This window comes from Aptenodytes patagonicus, chromosome 6 (assembly GCF_965638725.1).
Source record: "Aptenodytes patagonicus chromosome 6, bAptPat1.pri.cur, whole genome shotgun sequence".
Taxonomy (NCBI): Eukaryota; Metazoa; Chordata; class Aves; order Sphenisciformes; family Spheniscidae; genus Aptenodytes; species Aptenodytes patagonicus.
The window spans coordinates 73,545,986-73,564,914 of NC_134954.1; the positions used below are offsets into that span (position 1 = coordinate 73,545,986).

Consider the following 18,929-nt stretch of genomic DNA (forward strand, 5'->3'; position numbering starts at 1 on the left):
TCTGAACGTCAGGAAACACCTTTTTACTGTCAGGGTGGTTGACCACTGCACCGGGTTGCCCAGAGAGGCTGTGGAGTCTCCATCCGTGGAGATGTTTAAAGTCCAACTAGACACGGTCCCGGGCCACCAGCTCTAGGTTGCCCTGCTTGAGCAGGTGGGGCGGAGCAAATGTTCTCCAGAGGTCCCTGGCAACCTCAACTGCTCTGTGGAAATTTTATTGTGGTTATAATAGACAAGTGGTTTCTCTTTTAATGAAAGAAGTTGAGACTTGGGAAAAAAAAATTAAAAGAAAATTGACGCTATTGGGCATTTTGGCATAAGTTGATTCCAAAGGAAGTACATACATAGACACGTTCATTTGATTCTGATCTTACCATAAGCACAGTAATCTTTTTTTTAATTCATCTTTCCATAGTTAAAGTACTAAAATAAGAAAACAGCACTAATAAATGATACTGCGTGGTTATACAGTTGAATAATGTGGGGGTTTTTTTTAAAACCATAACTGGCATTTTTAGGGGCGTTGTCTTAAAGTTACCTTTAATTTGGCTTTTCAAAGTTTAGGGAGGTGGCTTAACTTTTCATAACCTATTAATGCTTATAATATAACACACTTCAATACTAATTTGTAATTTTATTTGTCTTTTCTAATCTTTAACTCATGGGATGATTACTGCTGTTGTTATTTTGGTACGATAGCAGTGAATTTCCCAAGTTTGGTGTATTTAGTCTTAAATACAATAATGCAGAGTAATTGTTACATGCCTGAAGTAGATAAATGCCTTCCCATGCAATGGCTCTGGTGCTTGTCTATTTGCTTTTAACAGCCGCTAATAAATTCATGTATTGTATGAAATGCACAATTTTACTTTGTGTCTTCCTAATAAATAAATGCAATTTTGAAAAATCCTAAGTCTAGTTGAAACTAACGTGGCTTATGTACTGCTTTGTGGTGTTTTTCTTCAGATCCTTATTGACGATGGTGGTCATTGGTGGCATAAATATTGAAGAATATATCATTTACAGACAAGATCTTTGAAATTTGTTTCGTTCACACAGCAAAGGTAAGTAAAATAATCTATATTATGCATTTGTGTATAAGTAATAAGTTAGATAGGTTTTGTCCTCAAAAATAACCATAATTGAACAGCAGCTGAAGTTCAGGAGCCTGGCTTCACTTCTAAGTTTTAACTTTTTTTAGTAAGTTTATTTATCCTACTAATGTGAAAAATAAGCTGTATGGAAGGAGCTCGGTTTCTTTTCCTCCTTTTAGTTACAAGAATATGAGTCCTTAGCTTGTTTTTTCTGTATTTGATGCTATTCCTTATTCTTTCTCGCTAGTTTTTCATACCATGAGATCATTTGCAATATCTGTGTGTGATACTGATGATAACCAGGAATACCTTATATATCAAAATCCGAAGAGTAGTTGGGCATGGGGATTACAACTCAAAAACCCAAAAGTTATGTAGAAAAGAAATAGCCAGCAACACGCAAAGTAAAAGAGTGGTCAATCTCTTGAAGCTTTCTACAGGAGTTTAGAAATGCGACTTCTTTTTAATTAGATGTTAGAGACGCGAATCTGATGTGCACTCTGCTCGTGCTATTTATTTTGAATGTGTGGACTTCTGATCAAAATAAATGTTGGACATTCAGGAGAGTTTTGTGTATTATTTTTTTCTATTTTGAAACTAACTATATAAAACATTCTAGGTAATATGGGAAAAAAATCTTCTGTTATGGAAATGGAGCTAATTTTCCCACTCAGTATCTGCTGTTAATTTAATGTGTGGCAATATCTGAATTTTAGTGATGATTATATGGCAGTAGATTTTTGGTTAGCTGTACAGCTCATCTATGAGCAAACCAATTAAGACATAATTTCAGAATATAATTGAACTCCTAATGGGGCACTTTAATTCACTAGAAATTTACATATTTGCCTGCCTTTGTTTTACTAGACAGGTCCAAAATGAGGGTACGGCTTCATTTTTGAACTTCTGAATACAGTGACTTCATCTGAAACTTTTCAAAATGAAGCATGTAAAATGCTGTTGAATAAGAGGATGGATAAGTTCATGAATAAGCTACTCAGTTCTCGGATCTGAACTTTGAATAGCTCTCATTAGCTGTTTATCTGAAGAATAAAACTCACTGTGTTGTCAGGATGCTATGGCCCTATTGATATTCTTTTCACCTGCAGCGCAACGCCGTGCGATGCAACACAGTGAAAACTGATCTACTTAGTACAAACTTTGTTCAGTGTTCAGAACTAAGTTACTTCCTTTAGGCACGTCTGGGCAGCCGTGATCTGCTGGGAAAGGGCTTTTTCTGCAGATCCCTATAACTGATTTTTCAAGCAGTATGAATAGAAAATTGTTGGAACTGCATAGTTAGCCCAGACCCAGCCTGATGGAGCACGTGGGCTGGGAGACACAGGGTTGCAGTTCTATCTTTCACTTCGGTGTTATGAAAATGAAGTACCTCGTTTATGTAGTGTTTGTAATGCATTTCTGTTTTACTGCCCATTCAGTATCTTTTTACAGAAGTCAGAGCTCTCCTATGAAACTCTTTTTACTTTTTTGAGGTTTTTTTCATCCCGAGTTTAACAAGGGCACTAAAACGTTATGTTACTCGTGTATATCTCCATATGCAGTGGACACTGGCAGATGTATCTGGGCTAACGCAGCCCTGCTTCCGTCGGGTTTTGCATCGTTCTAGTTTTTCTCAGCTCCCAGATGATGCTGTAAGAGAACAGCAGATGGGAAAGAGTTAAAAAGTGCAGCACTCATAACTGAATTACATGACCTAAAATAAGGAAACAAACAGTAGCTGTTTGTTAGAGGAAAACTCAAATTAAGAAAGAAATTAAGGCAGTTCTCTTTTTTTCTTTTTTCTTATTCCTTTTTTTTTTTTTTTAACCCCCAGAACAGAAGACCTTTTTCATTTAAAAGATAAACACTACTGAGCTGAGAGAGGTTATTTATACCTCTGTGATGTTGAGGTTAAATTTTTGTGTTTGTTTTGTTGTTACGGTTTCCTTCAAGGATAGACCCTTGTGTATGTTTTTATTTGTTCTAAAATGGGGACCTACAACATTTGGTTAAGGAAAACCAAATGTTTTGGGGGAGTAATTATCAAAGTTTGCATTTGGGTTAAGAAGAAACGTTTTTTGTATGTGAAAAACTGGGACAGGGAAAGTCTTTCTTTCTGTAAGGTTGATGTTTTACTGGTTATTTCCTTAAAGTTTTAATACGTACATGTGGATAAACCTCAGAATGCTTCTATGAAATCCAAAAAAACATTTATCTCTCATTCTTGGCATCTCAGCTTTTATTTTGCACTCTTTTTGTCTACCGATACTAAAATGTTCACAGCTGTATAGGTATGTGCAGACACTGTTTCTATTCCATTTGATCTATTTTTAAATGCAAGAGCTTTTTGTATTTAATACGCATTACTGTGCTTGCAGTCTAATACTTCAAAACCTTAGTGACCTTGGTTCACCCACTTGTACCTTGTACATTATCATGCAGTCTTTAATTATATGATAACATGCTATTTTTCTCCCTTGAAGGAAATCCTTGCATTAAATAGATGGCATTTAATCATTATGCAGCTATCTAGCGTTTTTAATTGTTCGGTGTGTGGTTCCAGATCTTCCGTACTCGTATAATTTTCAAACCTTGCTCTGCAGCTAGAATTAAGAATTTGCCTTTATGCTTTACCGTACCTTTTAGCAACAGGTTTTCTCTAAGACTTTCTGGCAAAACCCAATCTCTGAAGCCCAGGTTATTTTGCAGAAACATTTTCAGTTCTAGGAGCTTCCCTTGCCAGCTCTTTTGATGGGCTGCTGGGGTTTGTATACTTCTTACAGTAGTTGCAGAACTGGGGTATTCACTCCATGAAGATTCTTTCGAGCCAGAAAAGTGAGAGCAGTGATCCTCCATGAAAAGCGTAGGAATTGAAAGGGTTGTTGGCCTAGGCATCTTTGTTTGAAGTCACGATTTCATTCTTCTTGGTTCTCAGTTTCACATTCGGCCATTCTTACTTGTATCCTAGTTCCTTGTATGTCTCGTGTCCTGCATCTCTGTTTTCATTCTCCCTCATCCAAGTAATTTCTAATGTTAGCCGGTGTCTATTTCAAGTTCATTATCTGTTCTCACACAGTACCAGTCTTCCCTCATTTCACTTACTTTCCAGAATTACAGTTCTATTCTGGCTCCAGATTTGCACCCCTTTTTCTCAGGGTGAGTCTGCACAGATGGCTATTGAAGGTTGCACATCTTTCTACCCATGCTCTGAGCCAGCTGATGCAAGTCAACTTCAGTACAACAGCCTTGTGGCTACTTCGGCGTGACTGTGAAGTGCTACGGAGGAGCTAAGTCTGCCTCTGTGCTGTGCTAGCAAGGTTACGCACAACCGTAATGCAAAGATCAGCTGTCTGCCAAATGGTGTCCTTGCTATAGTGTGTATGTACATTGAAATTGTGCATTTCCAAAACTGTATGTTTCAAAAAGCTTTAAATCGTGTATTAGAAAACAGTTTGGAATTTAGGGGTATTTTCAATATGCATATAGCAGTTTTAGCATAAACACTGGGTTTTCCTTATCCGTAAACTGAGATGGCACTTATTGATTTATATTATTTATTTCAGCGTGTGAAAGAAACCAGAATGATACGTTACAAGTCCTTATAATATTTTTTCTTGTTAATCACTTAGAAGGGTGCAAAAATATATCCGAGAAATACAGCATTAATAAAATAGAAAACTGGTTATCCAGACTTAAGGAGGATGAGTGAGGTTTACATCTGTTTCTTGTGTTTTATCTTTTTAAACAGTACATGGAAAATTCTAGTAGCTGGATAGAATTTTATACTGTGCAATAAAGTGATAGACATGTTTAGTCCCCTGTGCCATCTCCAGCTGCAAGCCATGTAGTCTTTGAAACTTTCTGAACTGCGTAATTCTGGGACTCGTGATATATCGCTGCACAAAATCGGGCCTCTTACTATCCAAACTTCAGAATTTATAAGTCTGTTTAATTATACTGAAGTATATAACATATGACTTGGCGCTGCATACACAGTGCTTCTCTAAATAGTTTGTCTTAGAACTGTGTCATTACTGATGTTTTGGTTGTAGTTATTCTAAGACAGAGAAGGAACAGTGTCGTGTTGCATCATTTTTCTCCCTAAAGCAGTCTGCAGTCCGGATTGACAGACAATTTTTCCTGAATTGTCATTAAAACCAAGGAGCCCAACTGTCTCTTCTGAAGCCGTAATGTTTTTCTGAGAACAGTCAATTTTCTGTCTCTCTCTCATCTTTTAATATGAAAGAGTTGGGTTTTTGTGAAATCCCAAGTTACTTTCTCTAGTGCACGATATAAACTAATTCTACCTTCTTAAATGTAATAAAGGGAAACCTACTTAATTTGAAAGTTCCTTTAAATCATTTCTGTAGAAGTATTTGGGGGGAAAAAAATATATTCCTATAATGTTGCTCTACAATATCACTACTTTTAGGTATATTTTAGAGTATGTTTTAAATATAATAGATTTGATAGGTTATTCTCTGCCTTAACAGAAAATTTTGTACGTCTTCTGCTAAGTTTTTCACATTTCACCAGAGCAAGAAGTTTGTTTTCAATGGTCTCCATTTCTTTCCCAGCTGGTCCTTCTGAAACAATTTTCAAATAAAATGTGGGCTGACGTTTTGAACTTTTTCTTGAAGCAGATAGTGTCAATAAATACTGCAAACTACAAGGGCTTGCCATTTTGAAAAATTGGGACAGAAGGCACCCTGAAAAAAAAGTAAATATTCCCAACACATTTTTATTGTTACCAAATTAATCAAGCTCAGTGGTTTAACTGTAATTTTGAAGTTAAATATTTAAATAATGCAAAGATTTCTGATACTGTGCATCTTTCTTTAAAATTAATAACATCATAGCATAACTGTTGAAATTCACCTTTTAATATCTATTTTTTCTTAACAAAGCTAGGCATACATAGAATCATAGAATCATAGAATCATTGAGGTTGGAAGAGACCTCTAAGATCATCGAGTCCAACCGTCAACCCAACACCACCAGGCCCACTAAACCATGTCCCTAAGCGCCTCATCTACACGTCTTTTAAATACCTCCAGGGATGGGGACTCCACCACTTCCCTGGGCAGCCTGTTCCAATGTTTCACCACTCTTTCAGTAAAGAAATTTTTCCTTACATCCAATCTAAACCTCCCCTGCCGCAACTTGAGGCCATTTCCTCTCGTCCTATCGCTTGTTACTTCGGAGAAAAGACCAACACCCACCTCGCTACAACTTCCTTTCAGGTAGTTGTAGAGAGCGATGAGGTCTCCCCTCAGCCTCCTTTTCTCCAGGCTGAACAGTCCCAGTTCCCTCAGCCGCTCCTCATAAGACTTGTGCTCCAGACCCCTCACCAGCCTTGTTGCCCTTCTCTGGACACGCTCCAGCACCTCAACGTCCTTCTTGTAGTGAGGGGCCCAAAACTGAACACAGTATTCGAGGTGCGGCCTCACCAGGGCCGAGTACAGGGGCACGATCACTTCCCTACTCCTACTGGCCACACTATTTCTGATACAGGCCAGGATGCCATTGGCCTTCTTGGCCGCCTGGGCACACTGCCGGCTCATGGTCAGCCGGCTGTCGACCAGCACCCCCAGGTCCTTTTCCGCCAGGCAGCTTTCCAGCCACTCTTCCCCAAGCCTGTAGCGCTGCATGGGGTTGTTGTGGCCGAAGTGCAGGACCCGGCACTTGGCCTTGTTGAACCTCATACAGTTGGCCTGGGCCCATCCATCCAGCCTGTCCAGGTCCCTCTGCAGAGCCTTCCTACCCTCGAGCAGATCAACACTCCCACCCAACTTGGTGTCGTCTGCAAACTTACTGAGGGTGCACTCAATCCCCTCATCCAGATCATCAATAAAGATATTAAACAAGACCGGCCCCAGTACTGAGCCCTGGGGAACACCGCTCGTGACCGGCCGCCAACTGGATGTAACTCCATTCACCACAACTCTCTGGGCCCGGCCGTCCAGCCAGTTTTTGACCCAGCGCAGAGTCCACCTGTCTAAGCCGTGAGCCGCCAGCTTCTCTAGGAGAATGCTGTGGGAGACAGTGTCAAAGGCCTTGCTGAAGTCCAGGTAGACCACATCCACAGCCTTTCCCTCATCCACTAGGCGGGTCACCTGGTCATAGAAGGAGATCAGGTTGGTCAAGCAGGACCTGCCTCTCATGAACCCGTGCTGGCTAGGCCGGATCCCCTGGTTGTCCCGCTCATGCCTTGTGAGCGCCCTCAAGATGAGCCGCTCCATAATCTTCCCCGGCACCGAGGTCAGGCTGACAGGCCTGTAGTTCCCCGGATCCTCCTTCCGGCCCTTCTTGTGGATGGGCGTCACATTGGCAAGCCTCCAGTCTTCCGGAACCTCCCCCGTTAACCAGGACTGCTGATAAATGATGGAGAGCGGCTTGGCGAGCACCTCCGCCAGCTCCCTCAGCACTCTCGGGTGGATCCCATCCGGCCCCATAGACTTGTGAGTGTCCAGGTGGCATAGCAGGTCATTGACTGCTTCCTCCTGGATTACGGGGGGTTCATCCTGCTCGCCGTCCCCGTCTTCCAGCTCGGGGGGCCGAGTACCCTGAGGATAACTGGTCTGCCTGTTAAAGACTGAGGCAAAGAAGGCATTGAGTACCTCAGCCTTTTCCTCATCCTCAGTGACAATGTTCCCCCTTGCATCCAATAAAGGATGGAGATTCTCCTTGGCTCTCTTCTTGTCATTAATATATCTGTAAAAACTTTTTTTGTTGTCTTTAACGACAGCGGCCAGATTGCGTTCTAGCTGGGCTTTTGCCTTTCTCATTTCCTCTCTGCACGACCTAACGAGATCCCTGTACTCTTCTTGAGTCGCCTGCCCCTTCTTCCACAAGCGGTAAACTCTCCTTTTTTTCCTGAGTCCCAGCAAGAGCTCCCCGTTCAGCCAGGCCGGTCGTCTTCTCCGCCCATTCTTCTTACGGCGTACAGGGACAGCCTGCTCCTGCGCCTTTAAGACTTCCTTCTTGAAGATCGTCCAGCCTTCCTGGACCCCTTTGCCCTTCAGGACCGTCTCCCAGGGGACTCTCTCAACCAGCGTCCTGAACAGGCCAAAGTCCGCCCTCCGGAAGTCCATGGTTGCAGTTTTGCTGCCCCCCCTCCTTACTTCACCAAGAAGCGAGAATTCTATCATTTCATGGTCGCTAAGCCCAAGACGGCCTCCGACCACCACATCTCCCACCAGTCCTTCTCTGTTGGTAAACAGCAGGTCGAGCGAGGCACCTCCCCTGGTAGGCTCACTTACCAGCTGTGTCAGGAAGTTGTCTTCCACACACTCCAGGAACCTCCTAGACTGCTTCCTCTCTGCCGTGTTGTATTTCCAGCAGACATCCGGGAAGTTGAAGTCCCCCACGAGAACAAGGGCTAGCGATTGAGAGACTTGTGCCAGCCGCTTATAGAACGCTTCATCCGCCCCTTCATCCTGGTTGGGTGGTCTATAACAGACTCCCAGCAGGATATCTGCCTCGTTGGCCTTCCCCCTCATCCTTACCCATAGACACTCAACCGTACCATCATCACAATCGTTGAGCTCTATACAATCAAAACACTCCCTAACATACAGGGCCACCCCACCGCCTCTCCTTCCTCGCCTGTCCCTTCTGAAGAGTCTGTAGCCATCCATTGCAGCACTCCAGTCGTGAGAGTCACCCCACCATGTTTCTGTGAGGGCGACTAAGTCATATCTCTCCCGCTGCACAATGGCTTCCAGCTCCTCCTGCTTGCCGCCCATGCTGCGTGCATTGGTGTATATGCACTTGAGCTGGGCTATCGATTTCGCCCCCGGCATCGGCACGCCACCCCTCGGCTCATCTCTAGCGAGCCTGGTTTTATCCCCTTCCCCCTTCGAACCTAGTTTAAAGCCCTCTCAATGAGCCCTGCCAATTCATGAGCCATGATCCTTTTTCCCTTGTGAGACAGCTGGACTCCGTCTGTCACCAGCAGGCCCGGTGCCATGTAAACCTCTCCATGATCAAAAAAGCCAAAATTCCTCCGACGGCACCAGCCCCTGAGCCACGCGTTGATCAGGTGTGTTTTCCTGCTCCTTTCGGTATCCTTCCCTGCCACTGCAGGGATAGAGGAAAACACTACCTGTGCTCCCGATCCTTGAACCAGTCGCCCCAGTGCCCTGAAGTCCCTTTTGATCGCTGCAGGACTTCTCTCCACAACCTCATCACTGCCAGCCTGTATAACCAGCAGCGGGTAGTAATCAGAAGGCCGTACTAAACCAGGGAGCTTCCTAGTGATGTCTCTGACCCGGGCCCCAGGGAGGCAGCAGACTTCCCTGTGGGACGGGTCCGGTCGGCATATCGGGCCCTCTGTTCCCCTCAGAAGGGAATCGCCTATGACAATTACCCTCCTTTTTTTCTTAGCAGAGGCAGTCGTAATGCGTGGGGCTGACTGCCTCACCCTAGGCGACCCCCCGGATGGACCTTCATCTACGTCCTCGCTTGCCTCGCCCTCAAGTTCCAGGGCCCCATATCTGTTGTGTAAAGGCAACCGGGAAGGTGAGGGAGGCCGGGCAGGGGTGCACACAGTTTCTGAATTAGTTGTCTAAGGCTTCATACAGTCACAGCAACCTGGATGTCTCCAGAAAGTTTTGGGGTTTTTTATTATTTCAGTTCGTGATGTTAGAAAGTTTTACAAATAGTCATCCTTATGTTTTCCTGTAATACATCAAGAAATTTCTGTGAGGTAAAAGCCACATCATCTCTGGTTTTCCTTAAAGACCTATGGGTTTAAAATAACAGGTAATAGAGCTACTGTAATAATTTGTTAATTACACAAAATATTTAAAGGAAGAATGTAGTAGATAAACTGAATTATTGTTTTCTGTTGTAACACCAAACCAAATTCAGATCTTCGATTTTTGTTTTTATAATTCCTTCTGAAAAAACAGTGCTCTAAAAAGAAGCTCAAGGGTAGCAAATTTAAAATTTAGCTGTTAAGGAAAACCTAGGAAACCATTGTTTTTCTTTACATGAAGATGGCCTGAAAGGTTGTGGAGGTTGGGTTTTTTTTCCGTTTTGCTATTTAATTTAGTTTTATTTTCCCCTTACTATAAATTCACATCTTTGGAGGCCCACTTTCATGACGAAATTCTATCAAAATGGTTAAGGAAAGTGAAAATATGAAAAAAGAGAGATGTCTGTGCTGTGGTTCATCAGCCAGTTGTTGATTTGGATAACTGGTGCTGGTGATTCTGACCAGTGGGTGCTTGTCCCAGATACAAGTGTCCCCACAGCAAAGGCCTGGCCAAGTTGGCTTTTCTCCTCGTTTCTGTCCTCGTTATAACGTGCGGGGAGAGGGTGCAGGAGCTTTCCTTGATTCTGTGTTGAGCTGTTTGCAGTTGTCTCCAGTTAAGCGAGAATTTGGTTCTGTAAAGGCAATGGTGGGAAGGGAAGAACTCTTGGCTCTCCCACGGCTTTGCATACAGCCCTGGTTTGAAATTGGCACATTCAGCTTGGGTCACCAGTGTTTATCCACATCTGATCTGGCCTGGTACCACCAGGAGCTGCAATTTTTATATTACAAGTATAGCCACAACAGTTTTCCTACAATGAGAAATAAGAGCTTTGAAATTAAACTAACTAATTCTTGCTTTTGTTGGTTTATCTTTAAACAAGGCATCGTCGTTTTTCAGATTCTTAACTTGCCTCTATCAGCATATCTCTGCTAAAGGGAGATCCCTACCCCAGTTAGTTTCTGCCGATCCAGCTCAGTGAATCTCAAACATCTTTGTCTCTTCTCTTAGAAGGATCCCAGTTCAGTGAAATGCTGTTAAATTAAAACCAGTGATGCTTTTAAATTCAAGCTCACACAAAGTTTCTAAAGAAAAGAGCCACTCTTCCTCTGAAAACCTGTGGTGATACTGCAGAGCTGTCATTCAAAACAGAATGTTTATTTTTATTTTTTACCACATTCCTGAAAAATATTAATGAGAAGTAAGATTTCTCACCAAGATGGTTCAGTAATTGCCACAGTTGGCTTTAACTTAGTGTCCCAAACTAAGATTACATCACTTCAAAGGATTCATTAAATTTCTTTTGGTTTTTATTCGCAGCGATTAAAAGTTTATAGGTACCATTCTGAGAGTGGGGGAAAAAATACTGGAGCTTAGGAAAAGGATAGGAAAAGGATAAATTTTCCATTTGAAAGGTATCACGAAAAGTTAAAATCTCTCATCTTTTTTGATCAGCTCCATCCCTCTGTTGAGTCCTTAATATGGAAACTAAAACTGTTTAGGACATAGATCCCAGCATTAATTTTCCAAAGTAACTGTAATGTCTTCGAGATGCATGTTGTTTAGACGTTAGAAAACAAAATGCTATTATTTTTATACTATTGACACATAAATGGAAATGTTCATTGTTGAATCTTGTGTGTAATTTGGTAATAGTTTATGAGAAGGTAGCTACGTGACAGAATTCTCATTTAATTGCTGTCCTGACAAAGGGAACAAGAAATGGAGAAGGAAACCTGCCACAGATGCACCGTCAATAAAAGCAGAAGAACAAAAACTGTATCGTTTATATTATGTGTATTATAAATGTAAATAATTCTAACACAGCGGTTTTGCTTATGCTACTAATTCTTGTTTGGAAGTTTTATACATTTTTCTAGCGTAGACGTTTATATTAGTTCAGGTATATATCTTTTTTTTCCCTTTAATTTTCTTTTTATCTCGAGCATAGTTGAAGTATTTGAGTGACAGCAAGTGACATTTTCGTAGGATAGATTCTGTAGGCAAATGAACAGTTGACAGTAGGCATAATGGCAGCCTGGAATAGTCTGACGTGTAGGTGTTCTGACTGGAAGATACTCTGTGTGTTGAATGAAGTTCTTATGTAGTAGCTTTCAGTTTGTATTGTATTCTCATGGTATAGAATTAAATATATACCCATGACACATACGCTTCAGATGATTTTTTTTTTTACACAGTTTCGTCTCTTGAAGAAGAAATAGTATTACATAGTCTGAAAGGAAATTCAACAGATAGATACTGGCATTAGTCAAAGTCCTTGGCTTTTGCATTCTGTAGATGTGAAAGAGTGAGATGTCTGCCAAAGTGGATAAATACGGTGTATGTTCCCATACAACATCTCCGTAGTTAGTTAAGAACGACACAGAATAAAGGTCTTGATTTTTTTAGAAAGTAGAAGGGAGCACTTGGTAGTTATTTGCATGCCAACTTTTGGCCTCTCTATGGACTTATAACCCCGAAATATTCATATTCAAGCAATCTTGGTAAAGTTACCAAGTACCTTCTGTGTAATATGAAATTTCACAGCTGGAGAAAGTAAGAAAACTTTACCTGATTAAAGTTTAATGACAGTATTTCCATTGACTTGCAGAAGATTAGATAACTGCTGCTAGCTGAAAAACATGATGACTTCAACATTAACTTAGATGATACTAGTATATTATTTTGTCTGTACAGAAGGCTGATCAGTAGATCATTTTACTCAAATATCATTTGAACTGTTATAATACCATTTAAAGTGTAAAAATCTTAGTAAACAGTCTTTAACTGTTCTATAAACAAATTTATGCACGTGCCTTGATCAAGTTAATACTTATTAAAATTGGTTCTGATCTTTGCAAAACAATTATTTGGAACCGGTGATGCTAGAGAAAAGCACTGTTGTTCCTGCAAAGGGGCATTTTAAAACACATTGCAAATTCATTCACATTATGAAACTGCAAAACGTGTATCTTCCAGTGAGGCAAGTTAGCAAATTGCTGATTTAGATGATATTACTTCAAAAATGCCACATTACCAATATTTAGCTGATTTCGCCATCTGTCATGAATAATATTAAGTCTGTGTGATACCTTATCTGTATACCTGAAATCCTGTAAAAATCAGTTAGTTTACAGTGTCAAAGATTGAGAAGAGTAAAAACTGAGCCAGGCACCTTCCTCAGCGTGATGGTATAAAATTTGGTGGTTACTACCAAATGTTTCTGTAATTCAGTTGGTTTTGTCTGTTTGCTTCGTACTTAAAAGACTTCTTTCTAATATCCTTTCAGTGGAAATTATTATGAGGAAGTAGTACATACATAAAAATGATGATTTTCATGATTTTTCTTAAATTGGATTTTGTTGATTATCTAAAATTTGAAATACATTTCAAATCTCTAAAAATAGGTATGCTATTTCAAATGGCTAAACAAATTCACCTTTTGCCTACCCTTTAAGACGGTGGGAGTACCATCCTAAACACACCTATTTTTATTTAGTCCCTTTTCTTAAAAAAAGAAGAGCCTTGTCTTCACAATGTGAGCAGAATATTGACATTTTGTTTTGGCAGCACTGAAGATCTTGTAAAATGGTGGCTTTTTTGCCCTGCTGGGACATAAGAAAGATCTTTCTAGGTTCTCATTAGCAAAATGGGTCACTGCTTTAGGATGATCTACTGGTACATTTTACCAAAAAGCTTGTCATTCCCAGTTTAACTGAAGAAAAATAAGATAAATGTCCACTGTAACAACTGTGTGGGTCTCTGTCATTCAGCTGTAAGATAACACTGTTTTGAAATCCTCTCTCTCATGTGAAAGGACATGTCACTGGTTTGACACAGATGTTTCCAAATGAGGTTCAATGCCCTCAGACTAGATTATCACGATTGTCCCATCTAAACATATAAAATTACGCATTCTTTATGAATAGTTTTGATTTGGGCTACAGGATTGCAAAGCTAAAATTCCATCTGAGACAGTAGAAGATGGTTTATAATTACAAATGAACCAGCCTGGCTGCAGCTGCAGGGAGGGGGTAGGGAACAAGCTGATGAGACTGAGACGGCAAGGTCCAGAGATCTAGACCACACACCGCATCAGATGGTGCTTATTTGGGAAGCAGGGTGAAGGGAGACAAGCTGCATTTCCCATAGCTGCCGCCTCTTTCCCCGGTGAAGCAGACTCTACGAACGCATGCTTAATGCACAAAGATATATTTAAGTCCTTTTGCAAAAGAGTAAAGTGCAGCTGATCAATGATAAAATGCTTTCAAATTAGAAATGCTTGTTGTAAAAGCATATCTCCGAGTGAAGATGGGAGTGGTGCCTTCAATTGGACATAGATTCTTCAGTTGTGTCTTCCATCTTTATATCTACTCTGCTTATTTTACTTTCCTGCCCAAGACAAGTCTTTTTTTTTTTTTTTTTTTTCTGAGCATGTAAGGGAGAGTAAGGGAATTTAAAAACCCAGAGGCCAGAAGAGACCACAATGACTGTTTTCTGGCTTCCTCCAGCATGCAGACTACCACTTTTTGCAGAACCTAGATTAAAGCTCACCTATTTGAAAGCTGCCCTGATCTTGTTTCGAAGCCTGGAAGTGATAGTGAGTGATTTCACCTAAAAAAAGTTTCCATATTTAATTACCTGTAATAGTAAGAAACAGCTTTTATATAAAATTAATACTGCTCTACCTTTCATCTGGAAGGACTTAAATATTTTCTCTTTGTTTATACATACTAAATCTTTCATAACTGTATTGTTGCTTGTTGTTGTTACCGTGTGGTACACTTTCTTCATCTCCCTTAGCTGTACATGTGCTTTAGCGTTTTCTTAGCTATTTGCAAAAAGAAAAAATGATGCCAATTGGGTAAAGTTTGTGAAAGCCATTTATGTGAAAATGATCCGCCAAACAGTGTGCTAAGAAGCCCAGCTTAGCATACTTTTGCTGTGGCTCTCTAGCATAAAATTGGTCCATAGCATACTAAGTCTGCAGCTATACTACTGACATGCCTTATTGCTTTATCCCCTAAATTGCTGATAGAAACAACGTGGTAGATCTTAAATAGAATTTAGAGATTTTTTGGAGGGTAAAACATTTATTAAGGCTAGTGCTGCCCCAAATATATAGTGAAACACAAAATTCTGTGATAGGGAAAAATTGCATTGCTGTACATTTAGAGCCTACGCTCCAGGTACAGACTTCGCCAGAATCCCTCGGTGCTCTGTGACAGGCACGGTCTGTCCTTTCCTCTTATTGAGCTCTTTTGGAGGAGCAGCTAAAGCCGTAAGTGACTTTTGGGTTCAGTTCGGGGGGATTACATTTCTGACTGGAAAGAAAGAAGGGTCTGACTTCCTCCTCCATGATCAATTCCTAAATCCAGAACTAAGTATATAAGAAGCTAAAACCAGTTTAGCCGCTCAGCCTGGGAACTGAACTCAGTGGCATTGCTGGCAAGTGGGCTGAAGGGAAGGGAGGCAAGGAGAGGTTGGAAGCGACTATAGGTTCTTCCTTGTGTGTTGGAATAGCAGGGCTATGTTCCTTAGAGTAAGTTTTAGCTTAGATTCAAGTTCATACAATATTTACGATAATGGGATGTATTCACTGAAAGGGAGGGGAAAAAAAAAACATACAAAGTATCTACTGGACTGACACAACAGTGAATTATTTGTTTAGGTAGAAATAGAAATTTATAAAACATGAATATAGGATTGAACTATATGTTTTAGCATTGAACTAAGTGTGGTCATTTAGTGATGATTAAAAGGTGATTTTAAAGCAGACAGATTTGAGGATATGCTCAGTGTTCATACGCAATTACTGAAGTCTGAGTTAGGTTCTGGCTCTGTGGAAGAACTGAAAAAGCATTGCAGTTACGTTCACAAAGTGCCGTGCTGTATTGATTGAAGTGTGTTTCATTGCTACATTTTGGATAGGCATCACATTTGAGATACCTGGCCCTTCTTCCGGATTTGACACATTTAGGTATTTTTGCAGCATGTTTTGCAATATGAGCTCTAGGCTACAGATTCTGTAACAGTTAAATTTTTTCTTATCTGTCCTTGAACTCATCTAGTATTTTGTCCCATCTAAAAACGGTTCATCGGCAACATCAAGGAATGCTGTCTGAATGCTGAAGCCATCTCTGTCATTCATTTTCATGATTCTTTTGCTCCAATAAAAGGTAAAAAATAACGATTTTTGGAGGAGTATTGAAGATGTTTCTAAAGAGGTTCTCTTGTGAAGATTTTTCTAGAGAAACTAATTTTTCCATAACTTCTGCAACTTGGTGATTTAAGTTCAATAAATTACTAGATTCAGGGTTTGGCCAACAAATGTAAATGGTGGGGTAACCTCTGACGCATCTGGATTTGTCCAAATCTATGTTGTATGCATTTGTCATGTACTCCTCAAAGTTCTCTGCTCTGTGTCTGCTGAAGGAAAGCTCTCCAGAAATTGGTCTGACCATGCAGTTGCCCCCATGAGATCTTTAAAGACTGCACAGACAGTCCTTTGCCCCTGGGTACTTAAAGCACACATTTTCAGGTGGGTTCCACTTACCTGACTTTGTGCACTGCTTCCTCCTGACCAGTTGCCCCGTGGAGGCAGCGTGCCCTGAGCTTGTCCTTGTCTACTGCAGTTCAAGGCTTGGCAGTAAAACAAAATACAGAAGTATTTCTGAAAGCCCAAAGCGGAGAACGCTGAGTTAATACTTTCAAGCCTTGGAAGCAAAAGAGTACAATAAAAACACAAACCTAATCTGTGCTTCTAAAGAAAATATGCTAAAATAGCTAAAAACGTCCTACACCTTCAAGGCAGTCTTTGAACATTAGAAGAACTTGCATTTTACCCAATTTTCCCTCGCTTCACCCTCAAATACATGATCTTGGTGTAGTTTCAAATGCAAATGTTGCTGAGCTCTAGAGCCTGTATGCTTTTTACCTTTGACATTTCATAACTACTTAATAAAGAATGGTAGGGCTAGCTGTCTACCTAATTAGGTTGATTTAATTTTTTAACACTCAGTTTTCGATAGATGTCTCATATGATATCTTTGGATGTATTTTGACAAGAGTACAAGATTTAAGGCCTTTGGCCAGACCTTTTCAGGAACCAAACTGTCTCTTCATCTGTTGTTGTTTCAGTGGTTCATGCGTACAAGTCCAAAAATGGCTTTAGAGATTTGGGATGCAGGAGGAGAGCTTTCCTGCATGTCTGTTAATTTATTCTGTTAATTTACTCTGATCCGTATTGGTGCCAGGAAAAAAAAAAAAACAACCCTGATGACTCACCAGGAGAAGGTTTCCATTCTGTGTGAAGTACTGTTTGGATGTTTTACTAGTGCGGTGAGTGTAACATTTGATAGTAGGACATCAACAGCTAGTGCTTTTGTGATGGACACTCGCATGGCGTGGGCGGTGGTTCTCAATGCTTCAAGTCCCAGATTATGCCGAGGCTTTTGACAGAAACTGCATGTTGCCATTGTGCAGTATATCGGTGTGTATCCAGGAGGAGATAAAACTGAGTATTATGAGGAGCGGCTGAGGGAACTGGGACTGTTCAGCCTGGAGAAAAGGAGGCTGAGGGGAGACCTCATCGCTCTCTACAACTCCCTGAAAGGAGGTTGTAGCGAGGTGGGTGTTGGTCTTTTCTCCGAAGTAACAAGCGATAGGACGAGAGGAAATGGCCTCAAGTTGCGGCAGGGGAGGTTTAGATTGGATGTAAGGAAAAATTTCTTTACTGAAAGAGTGGTGAAACATTGGAACAGGCTGCCCAGGGAAGTGGTGGAGTCCCCATCCCTGGAGGTATTTAAAAGACGTGTAGATGAGGCGCTTAGGGACATGGTTTAGTGGGCATGGTGGTGTTGGGTTGACGGTTGGACTCGATGATCTTAGAGGTCTTTTCCAACCTCTATGATTCTATGATTCTATGAGTAAATCGGCTTGGGAAAACTTATACTCATTAGGTGTTTAAAAAATACCAGGTTTTGCAGTATTCCAAAGGATACTTGCAGAAAGAAGCTTAATAGCTGATAACTTCACCCCGTTAAAGGTAGGGTACCTCAACAGTTGGGTATCCATAGGTCATGCACGGGACAATTAGAGAGGCAGGAGGAAGCGTCACACCTGGGCTGCAGGACTCTGAGACCTGCCCAATAGTAACAGCACACGGTGAGTTTTACATAATATATGGGACGCTAAAGCAAGGTGATGACTAAGTTAAAAGTAATAAATGTTCAGCTCGTTTTGCACAGTTTGAAGAATTGTTTCCTATGCTAAAGGAGGTGGGGCTGGCAGCAGGGAGAGCGGGGGGGAGATGGAATGAGCTCTTACTAAGGAGCGTAGAGAAATCCGATGTATTACATAGGCACTTATAAAATATTTTACGTTAGCATCATACGCTGTCAGTTCTTGTTGCTTTCATAATTTCATCCTGCTTTCCCATTTTGTAAACTATTTATGCTTAACATGTTTCTGTTGAAATAGAATTAATATTCCAGAAAGCTATCTGATAACTGTTAGCATGCACCTGAACAGCACTATCACTTTTTGCGCAAAAAATGGAAGAATATGTTTAGCATTGCTGTTAAACCAAAAGATACCAAAAATAAACTGGATGCCTGTTGCTTTTTGTCCCTTCTGAAAAACAAAAACTAAGCCCAGAGTTTTGTTATATCCCTGGCATTTTATTAAATCAAAAAATATAATCACTACTTAATAAAACAAAAAAAGGAAATTCAGAGAATGTGTAAGTTGATGATTAGAAAACAAAAAAAGCTCCTGTTAAACAGCATCAGGCATCTGAGGTTGCCCAGACATGCAAAGTGCAGATAGTTTGTCCTTGATGCAGTCGCTTGGCTTTCTGTGTGCACTGAGGTGTATGAAACTGCTGGGAAGTACTGTCCATCCTCAGGGAGAGCAGTGAAGGAGAGGTGTCTTCAGGGACTGGGAGAGGGGAGCGAGTCCTTGTATCCCACGTTCACAGTTCAATCTCAAGATCAGGATTTGTCTGCAGAGATGATCTTGGATGCAGCAGGCATCTGTGGTTTAAGAGGACAAAAAGCTGGTCCCTCTCATATCC

The 18,929-nt window shown here is 40.9% G+C and overlaps 1 protein-coding gene across 5 annotated transcripts in view; it reads left to right on the forward strand.

Moving 5' to 3' along the window:
• MBD5 (methyl-CpG binding domain protein 5) overlaps positions 1 to 18,929 on the forward strand; it is a 152,141-nt gene that overhangs the window by 50,389 nt on the left and 82,823 nt on the right. For all 5 annotated transcript variants that reach the window (XM_076343140.1, XM_076343139.1, XM_076343141.1 and 2 more), the window contains exon 2: positions 967 to 1,064. The gene's annotated coding sequence lies outside the window, so the exon portion shown is untranslated. The remainder of the gene's footprint in view (positions 1 to 966; positions 1,065 to 18,929) is intronic.